At 42.6% G+C, this 12,251-nt stretch overlaps 1 protein-coding gene across 8 annotated transcripts in view; it reads right to left on the bottom strand.

Annotated features, from left to right (window-relative positions):
• Positions 1-12,251, bottom strand: part of LOC124176331 (epidermal growth factor receptor) — an 84,274-nt gene that overhangs the window by 19,737 nt on the left and 52,286 nt on the right. The window contains exon 1 of one of the 8 annotated variants that reach the window (XM_046557468.1): positions 6,865-7,929. The exons of the other annotated variants lie outside the window; for them this stretch is intronic. The gene's annotated coding sequence lies outside the window, so the exon portion shown is untranslated. Of the gene's footprint in view, positions 1-6,864; positions 7,930-12,251 lie in introns of those variants that run through there. 8 annotated transcript variants of the gene reach the window in all.

The following is a 12,251-nucleotide window of genomic DNA, read 5'->3' as shown; positions in this document are numbered from 1 at the left end:
AGGCGAATCAAACGACAGTAGCTTTTCAGTCCGAGAAACCCGCCGCGGTGTTTGAAGTATATGTATATCTGAAATTGCAGAAGAGGAATCTTCAGTGATGGCTGCGCCGTCAGAGTTTCCGTTCAAGGTTGGTTTATCGATACTTTGTTGCGGTATTCGAGTCCTACAGATGTGACAGGCGTGGCATGGCTGACGTCATGCACCACTTGGATTGTACAAATCTCATGCGTATTTACGACGTTATCCACGGGATGCGCATCACAAGCCACCAAGGTAAGCGGCGGAATTTTTTTGTTCCAACGGAACCCCGGCTCAGTTGGTCGGGATGTGGAAATCTTTGGTGTCGACGTATAATAAGACACGGGGACCGGTGTTCGGTCTTGGTGGGACACATGTCACCCGGTGGAACCGGCGTCGCTGGGGTGCTCCCAAATCCTCCTCGTTCCGAACTTCTCTTGGCCGTCAATTAGAGGCGACATCGCCCCGACACGAAAAACTTGGCCAGCTAGCGACGCGACGGGCCGACTCGCCGCGGCCGGGATCCGGAAGAATGACATTAACATATCCAATTTTCGTACTGCGGTGCCGATCAATAGTAAGAAACTCACAAGTGTTTCGAAGATGGTGCCGGACTCCTTGTAGCTATAGAGCTAATGTCAAGGCGTGTCCTCGGTTCGAGTTATACGTAAACACCTTGCAATTAGTTCATTCGTAGATTTCGATACTAAGGGTGAGCCTTTTTTTCGACACTCGATAGGGTAGCGCAACGATTCACCTGCGAGACTCACTTTTACATCAGCTGTTTCAGAGCCATAAGAATTCGTTAGCACCAAGGGTTCATCCTACGCAGAGGGCCGTTAAACTGGCTGATACAACGGGTATCATACATAATAATTATGAGTACAACCGAGTTACTGCGAATAATTATTCCTGCGGAAGCGGAACTCCGAACAGTTTGACACTTTTATAACCAGAATCAATTCGTGGCTCCGGGAGCATTGCGTTAACGGTGTTTTGCCCTGTCAGAGATTTTTAAAAATCAATTTTCTTGAACGTTGTTACGAATGGATTATTTTGAGAATATTTTTACACAAGGTCGATGTCGAAATGTCAAAAATTAAGAAAATTGTGAGCTCTTGCGTAGAGCAGCGCGCAGCCGCTCGCTATTGACCAAATTCTGGCTTATCGCGTTCTACGTGCGCGTCTTAATTGACGAATCGGACGTACGTTTAGAAATTTTATAATAAGCCTATTGGGTTCTAATCTAAACACGAATACAACTGATGCTGCTTTATATATCTCCGGTTAAGGCAAAGTCATGAAATTTGCGTTTCACCGGGCACAGAATCGAACTTGAAAATCAAACCTCTTCATGCTTATCGCAAAACTATTTTTTCCCACTTGTATGTAATGGTCCAAGTAACTCAACCACCGTTCGACGGATCAACTTGTACTCCGAGATGCCTGGTCCTTTTGTGATTTCGTAACCGTCCACCATAGATTTTTCCCAATTTATTGCTTACTTTGTTCAAAACAAAAATACGAGTTTTTTTTTTCTAGTCTCTCATTGAGCATTCCTTCCATATCGTAATTTATACCATACGTTTTTAGAGTTTGAATATCCCTTGTGTGAATAGATAAGTATTTTCAGAGTTAAAGGGGCCACAGCGTGGTCGCGTACTAAGCGCGAACTTTTGAGCAGTTTGATTTTTTTTCAACGAACATACTACTGTCAATGTACAGTAAAACTATGTAATCACCATTCGAAATCTAATGAAATCTACGTACGCTCTGGGATCCAGTTCCGCCCTGGTATTGCCCCTCAATAATAAACTTGTGGCCTACGTAGACGCAGACCTTGGAAAATAATGATTTGAAATCACAGGCGGGCTAGCCACATAAGTCATTCGGTGCAATCAACGAAGGGTCGATACGGATTTGGGCCGGTCGAGTTACTAAACATTTCTGAGACAGTTTGAAAATATTATACAAAAATATTGGGTCATATAATATTTTCCATATGACGATCCGAACTTGAGTGAAATTTAAAATGGACGTAGTAAATGTTTTCATTCGGGAAAGTAAAATATTGGCGTGACAGAGAATCGCTCTATACTGACGGCTCTCATAAAAAATTATCAGCGATAAATTCACTGAGACTATCGATTTCTCGCAAATTGGCTAGTTAATACGAAATCGCAGACAAATTTCGTTGGAACAAACGTACAACAAGGCCCTTAGATTCAAGGGATTAGAGAGAGTGAGTTTACTTGTCTGCAGCTAGCAAAGAATAAATGCATCGACACTATTAACATTCGTTAGTCGAATCTTGAGTATTCGTTGACCTTATATTATTGAAATCCAGTCCGTGAGATATTGATGGGTGCCCGCTCGGCTGCAGATAAGCTATCTCACACGGATCAGAGTTTACAGAAATTAAATGAGGAGTAATGTAACTGACGATCTGATTCGTAGTTACAGTCAATCGATTCAACGAAAATATTTTGGGAACATCGCGATCGGGATGCTAAATTGCTAGATTTTATTCCCAGCAATTCAAATGTCAGGCATCTAATAAAACATGCGCCCATTTGTACCTAACCCACTCCGCTCAATTTTAATTCAACTTGAGAAGGTCTTCGTCAATGTGCCTATGTATTGTCGTAGGTTGAGAAATAGCGTATTTGAGGTCTTCCCCTTTGCATTTTCGCTCGAGATTCTCATAAGAGCTAGTTTCTGGGTAATTATTTTTACGGGACAGTTTCGATGGACGGACGTGCTGTCTCACGGCACGAATATCAAAGTACCGGCGGTTGCAGGTGAAACTTCCAAGGTCCAACATCGTGGTAGCAGTAGAAGGGAGGCGGGGCTAGTGTTTCGAGTCAAAACGCTGATCTCTTGTCTTCGGCGGGTCGAACACTGGGCAAGATTCTTCTGAGATATGCCTTCGGCCTTATCTGGGTCCTAAATCTTGGTAGGACCTCGCTGCAAGCATGTTCTCTGCGGTGCATCTCAAATCTTGGCTGGCTAAGACAAAGGGATACGACATATCGCGGAATAACACGACGTCATCTTAACCTGAAACTCCAGTTCGTCGATTTATCTTAGGAATTGGCTGCTTTCAAATACCAACCCGGGTTTCACCTTTGTTCAGAATATATACACTGTCCGCCGAGCCGGACTCTCTGTTCTTCTTCTGCTTTATTTCGATCATAGCGCGACAGTGCAGGTGCCAATGCCAGCCTCTCTAGGAAAGCTGCTTACGCTTCGTACATACACCGTAGCGTAATCTTCGTTGTTTCGCCGGTCACCCCTCACGGGCCTTCGCATTCCGCAAAGAAGATGTACTCTGCCTGAGTATACTAGTTGGTATATTCGTACTGAATATTGCTGTCGTTATTAGACGAAGAGTACACAGATGATCGACATAGTTTTATCAAAGGATCTGTCCTCTTTGCATTGCTTGAATTATGTAGAGGCTCTTCGGTAGAAGTCTATTGTAACATCGTGCAGAATAGAGGTGGGGGCTGAATTGTCCTATAAATCATGATTCACCTGGTGGTAAAATGACTTAGAATTGTCATCGAATAAACCTTGAAAAGTGCACAGTTCATAGCAATTGATCCCATGGCAGATGCAGCGAGCTTATCTGGTTCAACACCTGGACTTGGGATGAAAATTATCTCTGGCTGATTTGATCGACAAGTATGTGATGTCTATGTACTGGAATAATGATACTCTATTTGAAAATAAAGTTCATCATCTTAACCGGAATGCATACATTCAGTTTGATAGGTGCCTACCGACAATACATTCTACGGTAATCCATAAGAGGCAACACAAACTAATCATGCGTTGTCTGACACTTTCAAGAATTCAAATAGGTTACAAAAATTGCGCGGTTAAAATCCTTCATCAGAAAGTGAAAAAAAAAATTTTTCAATCAATTACAAATTCCAAGAGCATCAGGAAAAGCTTACCGCTACTCATTCCTCGTGCACATGTGTACGATACCTGGCTGCGCAGTTAGTGGGTTGTGTGTTCGTGATGTGTAAAGAGGCAGTGGGCAGTAATTCAAATGAAAGCCTCGAGCCTTGAGGCGCAACGGTTACCAGTTTGCTTTATTACATTCAATTCTACGCTTCAAGAAATATCGAAAAAGAGAAATGTTTGTAGCTAAGAAGCTGGCTGACGAACACGAAAAAAAGAATGAGCGGAGTTTAGGATATCAAATTGTCATCAGCATTTCTGACAGAGTGATACGTTCTCTCTTACCTACGGTCTCCTAGTCAACCGATTAGATTTGCCCGCATGTATATAAGCTATTTGCAAAATGCATGCTCAAGTCATCTGAAAAAGGTAGGTATCTGCGCACTGGAACGAAAAGGCAGGCGAACAACGTACTAAGCTGTACGAAACGCACACAGAAATGTGCTTAAGATATTGTTCAATAAATTGCGTGCGTATAAATGGCCCCTCTGATGTGTCAGATCTGGATTGGGAATCACATCAACTGTCCGACAGTTTTGATTCTGGAAGGTACAACGAACGATGTATCGTAATAAATTCGAATGACTACCTGTAACTATCATTGCTAGATTTACCTTTCTTGGCACACTATGTATGGCGTGGTACAACGGTCATTCTCGTTTCTGTATTACTATCATACCTTCATTATTGTTATTGTCGTAATATTGTGAATCTACGCTTTCCGAATTTAACTCAGCTACCACACTGCGGGGGAGAGTGATGAAGAACAACTTATGAGATGTACTATCGATCTGCACAGATGGAGCAAGGGAGCAAGTTGATAATGGTTGAATAATTATATTTCAAATGAACCCCCTCCCCCCCTCTCTTCATCTGTCTCTTCTTATACATCTGGATACTGTTGTAAACTGTTCTCGCTTCGTAACTATTTTCAAGTTTTTCCTCTGTATCTTCTACCGCGGCCAATATTTCACGGGCATAAATGAACTTATCCATTTTTTGTTATTCCCTCCTACCGACCAAATACACGATTTCTTAGAGAAGGATGGAAGGGGCCTAGCTAAAGAGGCAGAGTCGACGAAGCCAGCGTCTTCATGAGATTCAAGAACTCCATGTAACAAATTCAAATCTAAGCTATTATGCAGTTGTGCCACGATGAAAGAACTACGAGCAACCGGTTGTACGACAAAAGCGGCTCTGAGCCGATGAACGTTTTGATTTTTCCTGTGACTATACGTTTGTCGAAACAATGTTGACGCTTTGTAGTAGTAGCAAGTAGTTTATCCGTGTCTTGTTTCAAGATGACTGACGTGACGTTTAGATGAAGAAAATTGCAGCACCTTCGACGCCTCAGGTTCCCGTGGGAAACCGGAATACAACGGGACCAAAAGGATTTCGTAAACATGCAATAACTAACAATAAGTAAAGCATAATAATCGTTGAGATGTCCAGTAGTTACACTTTAATATTGCAACAGGAATACAGTCAACTGTCAAGCAGTATCCCATGGTACCGCTAACTTAATTAGGGTTATTACTTAAGGCTACAGATGTAATGGACAAGTCAGGATTGTACAACGGGCGCTGACGAGAGCGCCGCTTCGAATACCTAATCCAAGCCGAACGAGCTATCGCATTTATGGTTTCTTGCACAACAGATTTCACGTGACGGCGGTGAATGTTTTTCGACCGGTCGTGCGGCGCCAACGCTCGTAGTTCGTTCTTACCCAGTCGCTCGAGTCCCCGGGATTATACTGTCGGTTCCACGTGACACGGCCTGAGCCCGACCGCCAACCGAGTCCTGAGAATTCCTCACTTGCGTAATTCGTATGCAAAGTTCTGGTGAACGCCGAGAAGTTGGCGTCAGCCAGTCAGCCAACAATAATCAGTCCTGGATGTTTGGATATGCCACGTTGTGGAACGGTCGAAGCAATGCTTTACAGTAGTATGCCGGGGATATAATGTACGAAACGCTGTGCGTATTAGCATTATTTAAGCTAGTTCTGCGTCATATTCCGCAAAACGGCATAGCTATATTGCCGAATTCTCTTTCGGACCAATAAATATATAGCGAGACAGAGTGGGTATCAAACCGATCAACTGTTGGACATGAACGAAATGGTACACGCAAAACGGAGTCCCTTTCCAGTGTGTGGGTGTGTGTATAGGCCATGTAGCTGTGCAATGTGTGCCTGCCCATATCTACTAATGTAGGCACTTCCAAATCCCACACACTTCCTGGCACCGATTTCATTTTTCTCGGGAACTTTGTCAAGACGTTACCGAGTGTCGATTCAAAATACGGAATTGGAATTAAATTGCGGAAGAACGTGTACGAATGTGGAAACGGCGAAACGGTATCTGTTCAGACCCGCCATGAAATGCCATTACAGTAGGTAGGTCGGCGGTCTACTTGTAGAATGCTGGAGGAAACTTTCATCGCGTATATCACGTCGTGTGTACGTATACCTGTGTATAATTATGCCTTCATATGCGTGCGTACCCACGCATCTGATACATCTTGTATTATCGTTAAATTACGTCCGACGATCTATGTGAGAAAAAGTGGATTCGAAATCATTTACAATCGCAGCAGGGTTTGATGGACTGGCTGTTATCTGGTTAACAAGACGCTTCTCATGAGCTGCAAAATTACTTAATGTAGCAGGGTGGACACGCCAGTGAAGCGATGGTTTATGGAAGCGAAAAACTTGTAGCAAATCAACAAAACCTTCCGTTTAATTTGTAGCGAACTGTTCACTCGACTTACTCACTGCCGTATTCACCCTAAATTCGAAATGTTAAACTTGACTTGAAACCGACGAAAGGTAGGTATCTGACCCTGTACGTAGATACGCCTATTTGCGAGACTCACCGATTCAACGTTTACCAATTGATTCCATTCATGTGCATATGTATTCACATGTAAGCCACATCATAAGTATGCGTGAAAAGATGTATGCAAGTTACGTACAGCACTCAATTGGTTCGCGTTTAGTTTTACTTCTCACTTTGCGTTATTTCCTATCCGTTACGTCACTCAGTTACACACGAATCACGCGGTATTTTTCCAGGATCTGCTACAAAATTCACACGCCCACTATTAAAAACTACTTAACTAAAACGATCTTCCGTCCGCGCTAGCTGGAAAATACACTTCGGCACCCGTAAATCCGTTGGTCTTCACAACACTCGTCCAACTGTCACAACTGCTACTCTTCGATATATTTCGTTATCGATGAAAACAATTCACTTTATTCGTCAACGAGAAAATCGGCTCTCGCGTACGCGTCTTTCGGTGACTATCCACTTGGCGGGATGAAAGGTCGCACACGCGCAGGCGTTCTCCGAGGATCGGTTAGGACAGCCCTCTTGTTTACAGAAATGATTGCACAAGCATCGCCGTAACGACGCACAGTCGTAGGCATACGAATACTTCATCGACGGGTTGGGTCAAACGTCTTGGTAGAATCCCATTGATAATAGGATAGTCGCCGATCAGCGATCAAATTCACCTGTCCAAATACCGCGGCAGCGCGCTAAGTCCGTACGAATTCAAGTACCGGCTGTACTGCCGTTTCCCATATCCGCGCACTCACACAATTCAAAAGGCAAAGTCGACCGTGTTACTTGCGGACGCACTCCCGAAACTGTGAATACGAAATAATATCTTCTCCGGCCGATTGCCGCCTGCCTTTACCTGTTACTATATTTGTCCACGCAACGACTCGGCAGATAAGGACTTACACCACGTCACGCTTATCAGAGACACGCCAGCCCGGCGACGTCTACGCCTGGAACGCGAACGCCTATCCCTGTATATGCGTAAATGCATACAGGCATAAATCGGTCCAAGCGTTCACTCTCTTCACCAAGTCAAAATCAGTCTCTTTACGGGCGTGCGCGCGTCTCACCTCACCGCGTGAGTCTCAAGGATGGCCATGCATCGCAGGTCCACACCGGGACTTATACCCCCACCTCCTTACACTCGCCACTCTCGGCTCCTGCCCTCGCGCCAGGGCCTTGCCAGGTTCACCGCAGCACTTTCTCGGCCGAGCCTCGTGTTTCCTCAGGCAAACCTGAAGAGCTCCGCTTAGACGCACCAACGTTGCCCTTCGTCCTGACTCGGAGCTGAACCGTTGCCGCACCGCCACCACCTCACTTCCCCGCCCCCAGATCTCCTACATATATGTATAACTAAATTCACTACGTCCGTGTACCTGTCTACCTACGCCTGCCTGCCTGCCTGCTTTCCTACCCAGCTACCCTCCGACTTACCCTGCAATTCTCCGCGGCGCGGCGGTGCTTCCAGGGGCTTTTCGCTCCAAGAACGTCCAAGAAACAACACTGCACCGCTGTTTGGGGTACCGTATTACAGCTATACTTGTCCTTTTCCCACCTAATAAGGGGTTGTTGCCTCTCCTGCTTCGACGTACATAAAATATTTCTCGTAAACTAACATCGGGCAAAACGGGCGAATCAAAAGCAAGAGATTAGGCTATGCTTGTCAAGCAACTCATTAGGGCGTGAATTCTATCATGATTTTGCCTCGAGGGTGGACCGTGCGAAAGTGAAACGACGCCGATCGTCTTGAGCCATTCGTATTAAATTTAATATATATAGCCTGTATATCCAACACTGTCTCGAATACAGTTTAGCTTGTTGGTAAAATAGTATAAGACATAAAAGGAGCGATAGCATGGTGAATCGTATCAACGGTGCTGAACCCAAATTGGGAAGAACGATAATTCTCTGACAGAAATGCTTACTTGCTTCGGGCGTATGCCAAAAGATTACAAGGACCGTAAAGAATTAAAATACGTTTAAATCGATGCAATTATCAACGAAAACAGTCGGCTGCGAAGCTAAACAAATTTTCTCATTCCAGCAGAACAGCCCCCGTTCCCTTGCTGTTTCTTTCACCAGAGGAGGCTTCAAGGTTTCACCTTGGTAGGCGCGCCTTACGGAAATCATACCAATGGACCAAAGCGGTATGTATCAACCTGCGTCCCCGTACCCCAGCACGGCAACCTTGCTAGAGATCAGCTCAATCGCGCCATCACGATCCGTTTCAACCTCCGGACGACCCCCGGAGAGAACCCCGTGTCAGGTTCAAGTGGTTGATGCTGCAGAAAGGTAGAATGTAACGCCAGCCCTTGTCCGAAGCCCCTCGACCCAGGGGGATAGCCAACCCTGCTAATGGGGATTATTTTACGATCCGATGAATACCGCGAATTCCAGGCCGACCGCTTTGCGTATGCTGCACGTCTTGTTATCGATATTTCCGAATTTTCAAGATGCCTCGAAGTGCCGTTTAATTTACAATGTACCGCGGTGGGCACGCGAATGGGCACGTCACGCGAGCTTATTATTTTCAGAGCAATAAATTTCACGGTAATTTTTCGCGTCATTTGAATAAATATAGATCAATCTGCGAAGCATATCGAGCTACGATTATATTTTGTAAGCCGCAGTAAAATAATTTGTTTTGCAAGCTGCAGCAACGTGCTAGAAGCCTAAACGTACAAGTAATTTAAACGGTCCGTTGGTATCCTTAGTCCGCATAAAAATCATCTGAAACATGAAGATATAACAACCTTGCTACCCAAATATGTTAGGCGTGTTAAATTTCACCGTTTTCTGTGTTATGCCAACTATGAGACGCAGTTATGCGTACAAAAATATAAATCACAGTGATATCGTTCGGTAAAAAATGCAACTGTATTTAAAAACGTCTGCATCTCTACACAAGTCGAGTTTTGTTGTAAAAGTGTTACGTCCAATTTTAGGAAGTATCTTTAAGCACTTTAGAGAATGAAAGAAGAAATACTGTTTAGGGCTACATGGCACACACGTTATGAAATTCTTTGGCAAAATCCATTCTACAGTGAGAATTACGCGCAATCGCGTTTGAAAAAGAACCAAAAATCTCTCCATCGTATTTTCTCGTCTGCAGGTGCATGAGGTACTTCACTGAGAGAAATTTTTAGTCCCGGTTACCGCTCAGTCCTTGACTATTTTCATTTTTTACCACAATCAAAAAATATAGTTCTAGGTACAAAATGAAAATTAGTTTCTTAGCTGTTACCAGAAGTTCTAGTATCTGTTACTATTCCTTTTCATTGCGATCACTGTTACTATATTTTCTTGTAACTGTTGCGAAAATTTAATGCTTGTGCAACGATAAATTGACGTTAAAGCCTTATTTAACTAAAAAAAAAGTAGAGTAAAACCGAACAAACTGATTTTGCGTTGCAATAACCAAAAAAGGATCGACAATAGCGCAAAATGGTTACGTACCTCGTTTTTCGTAATTCCAACAATAGTCAAACAGTTTTTCTTAACGATACCTGTTTTACTGAATTTTTCTAGCTACTATAACAAATGAAATTTTTCTCAGTGTTGAAATCATGTGTCAAGGCTGACATGTCATTGCATCATAATGCATTTTGTCGCCATAATTCATTGCTACATTTACCGATGGTGACGAAACTTCCAATTTGTATCGCAAAACGGCTTACAAGTTTCTACTGATTGTGAGTGAAGATAAGTGCAATTCAAGTATATTTATGCATTTCAACGCAGTATTGCTTGGGTATTAGCACAATGAGAATAGACCGGGAAAATGATGCTGCTTCGTGTGCAGGTATACCGTGGATAATTATGTATGAGTTATTTAAGCGGTGTATTAAAACAAGTGTATAATATAGCAGCTATAGCATATGGAATTGCAGTTTCGTCGGTACTCGCTCGTATATACAGGGTGGGTCAAAAAAACGGGACTGGTTTGAAACGTGAATAAAATCCGGACAAGTGGACCGATTTCCAAAAACTTTATTTCACTTGAAACTAGAAGAATGAATCTTTCATGTCGCGTTTCGAAATCTGAAAAATCTTTATTCACTGCTGAGATACGCGGGCTAGAAAATCAGGTTTGGAAAAGTCGCTGGGGGATTGAAAACAATTAATATTAAAGTATGTTCAACTTGATTCCGATTTTAAATTATGATGCAAGGACGCAGTCAGACCGACGCAATTGGTTACAAAAAAATTGACAACACTGTGCTTTTCGTTTATTTCGCTGATTTTACATAATTCAACATTTTCTAACAATCAAATCGATTAACACGAAAAAGCAATGGGGAGCGGTATTCAGTTATACGGTTCAACGTATCCACCATTTACGGTTACTACTGCCAGAAGCGAGGTTGAAATTAGTAACGTTATCGTAACGGAACATTCGGGAAAAATCGCCAGTTTCTTAATTTCACCACGACTTTGAAAGAACTAAGATTACCAAATATGAGAGTGTTTTACTTTCTTACGTTTTACTGAATTTCAGACAATTCGAAAATTGCGAAATAAGGGTTTTTTCTCAGCATGAATCGTTAACTTCCATATGATTGACAAAACTCTCATTCGCCAGGATGCAATATCACGTGCACTGAGGAGTAAGAGAACAGGCCATGTGACTTCAACTTCCGCGGTTCACTGAAAAATTCTCTCCCACGACTGAAAATGTGATGCTCTAGGTAATTCGATAATATAAAAAAGGTCAGCCGTCACGCAATCTCGAAAAATCTCAAATGTTCGTTACATCTGGAGGGTGATTGGTCGTTGGCTGAATCAATTTTGGTCAAGTACTCGGCATCATTTACAGCCGACTTTTGTGATAATGGACTTGTTTGATAATGTCATGGAAACAGAACTTCAACTTTCAAGCGCGTGTTTTGATTCTATTTACGAAAAAGAAAAAAAAAAAATTTCAGAGAATTTCTAAAATTCCAGAATCAATCTTCGAATCACAATTTCTGGAGGAAATTGAATTGAACATTCTTTAATATTAATTCTTTTCAGTCTCCCAGTGACTTTTTCAAACCCTGTTCTTCAAGAGTACGTATATCACAACGAATAAAGATATTTCAGATTCTTAAACGCGACATGAAAAATTCATTCTTCTAGTTTCAAGCAAAATAAAGTTTTTAAAAGCAGTCAACACGTTTGAATTTTATTCACGCTTCAAATCGGTCCTATTTTTTTTTCCCCCACCCTGTATAAATATACATATATGCGTTACATATACGTATGTAGGTATATGATGATTAAGCACCACCGTTTACGTACGTTTGTATATATGGATACATACAAATCGATAACATATATATTAAGGTGGTCCTCGTTTGGGGTGTTGACGAATTTTTTTCGTCCCAGCCCCGAAATCAGCTTCAAATAATTCGAAAACAAGGGCATAATTTTTTCAGA

The sequence above is a fragment of the Neodiprion fabricii genome, chromosome 2 (genome assembly GCF_021155785.1).
Source record: "Neodiprion fabricii isolate iyNeoFabr1 chromosome 2, iyNeoFabr1.1, whole genome shotgun sequence".
Classification (NCBI taxonomy): Eukaryota; Metazoa; Arthropoda; class Insecta; order Hymenoptera; family Diprionidae; genus Neodiprion; species Neodiprion fabricii.
Note: the sequence above shows the minus strand (reverse complement) of the source record. Positions and strands in the feature narration are given on the sequence as shown.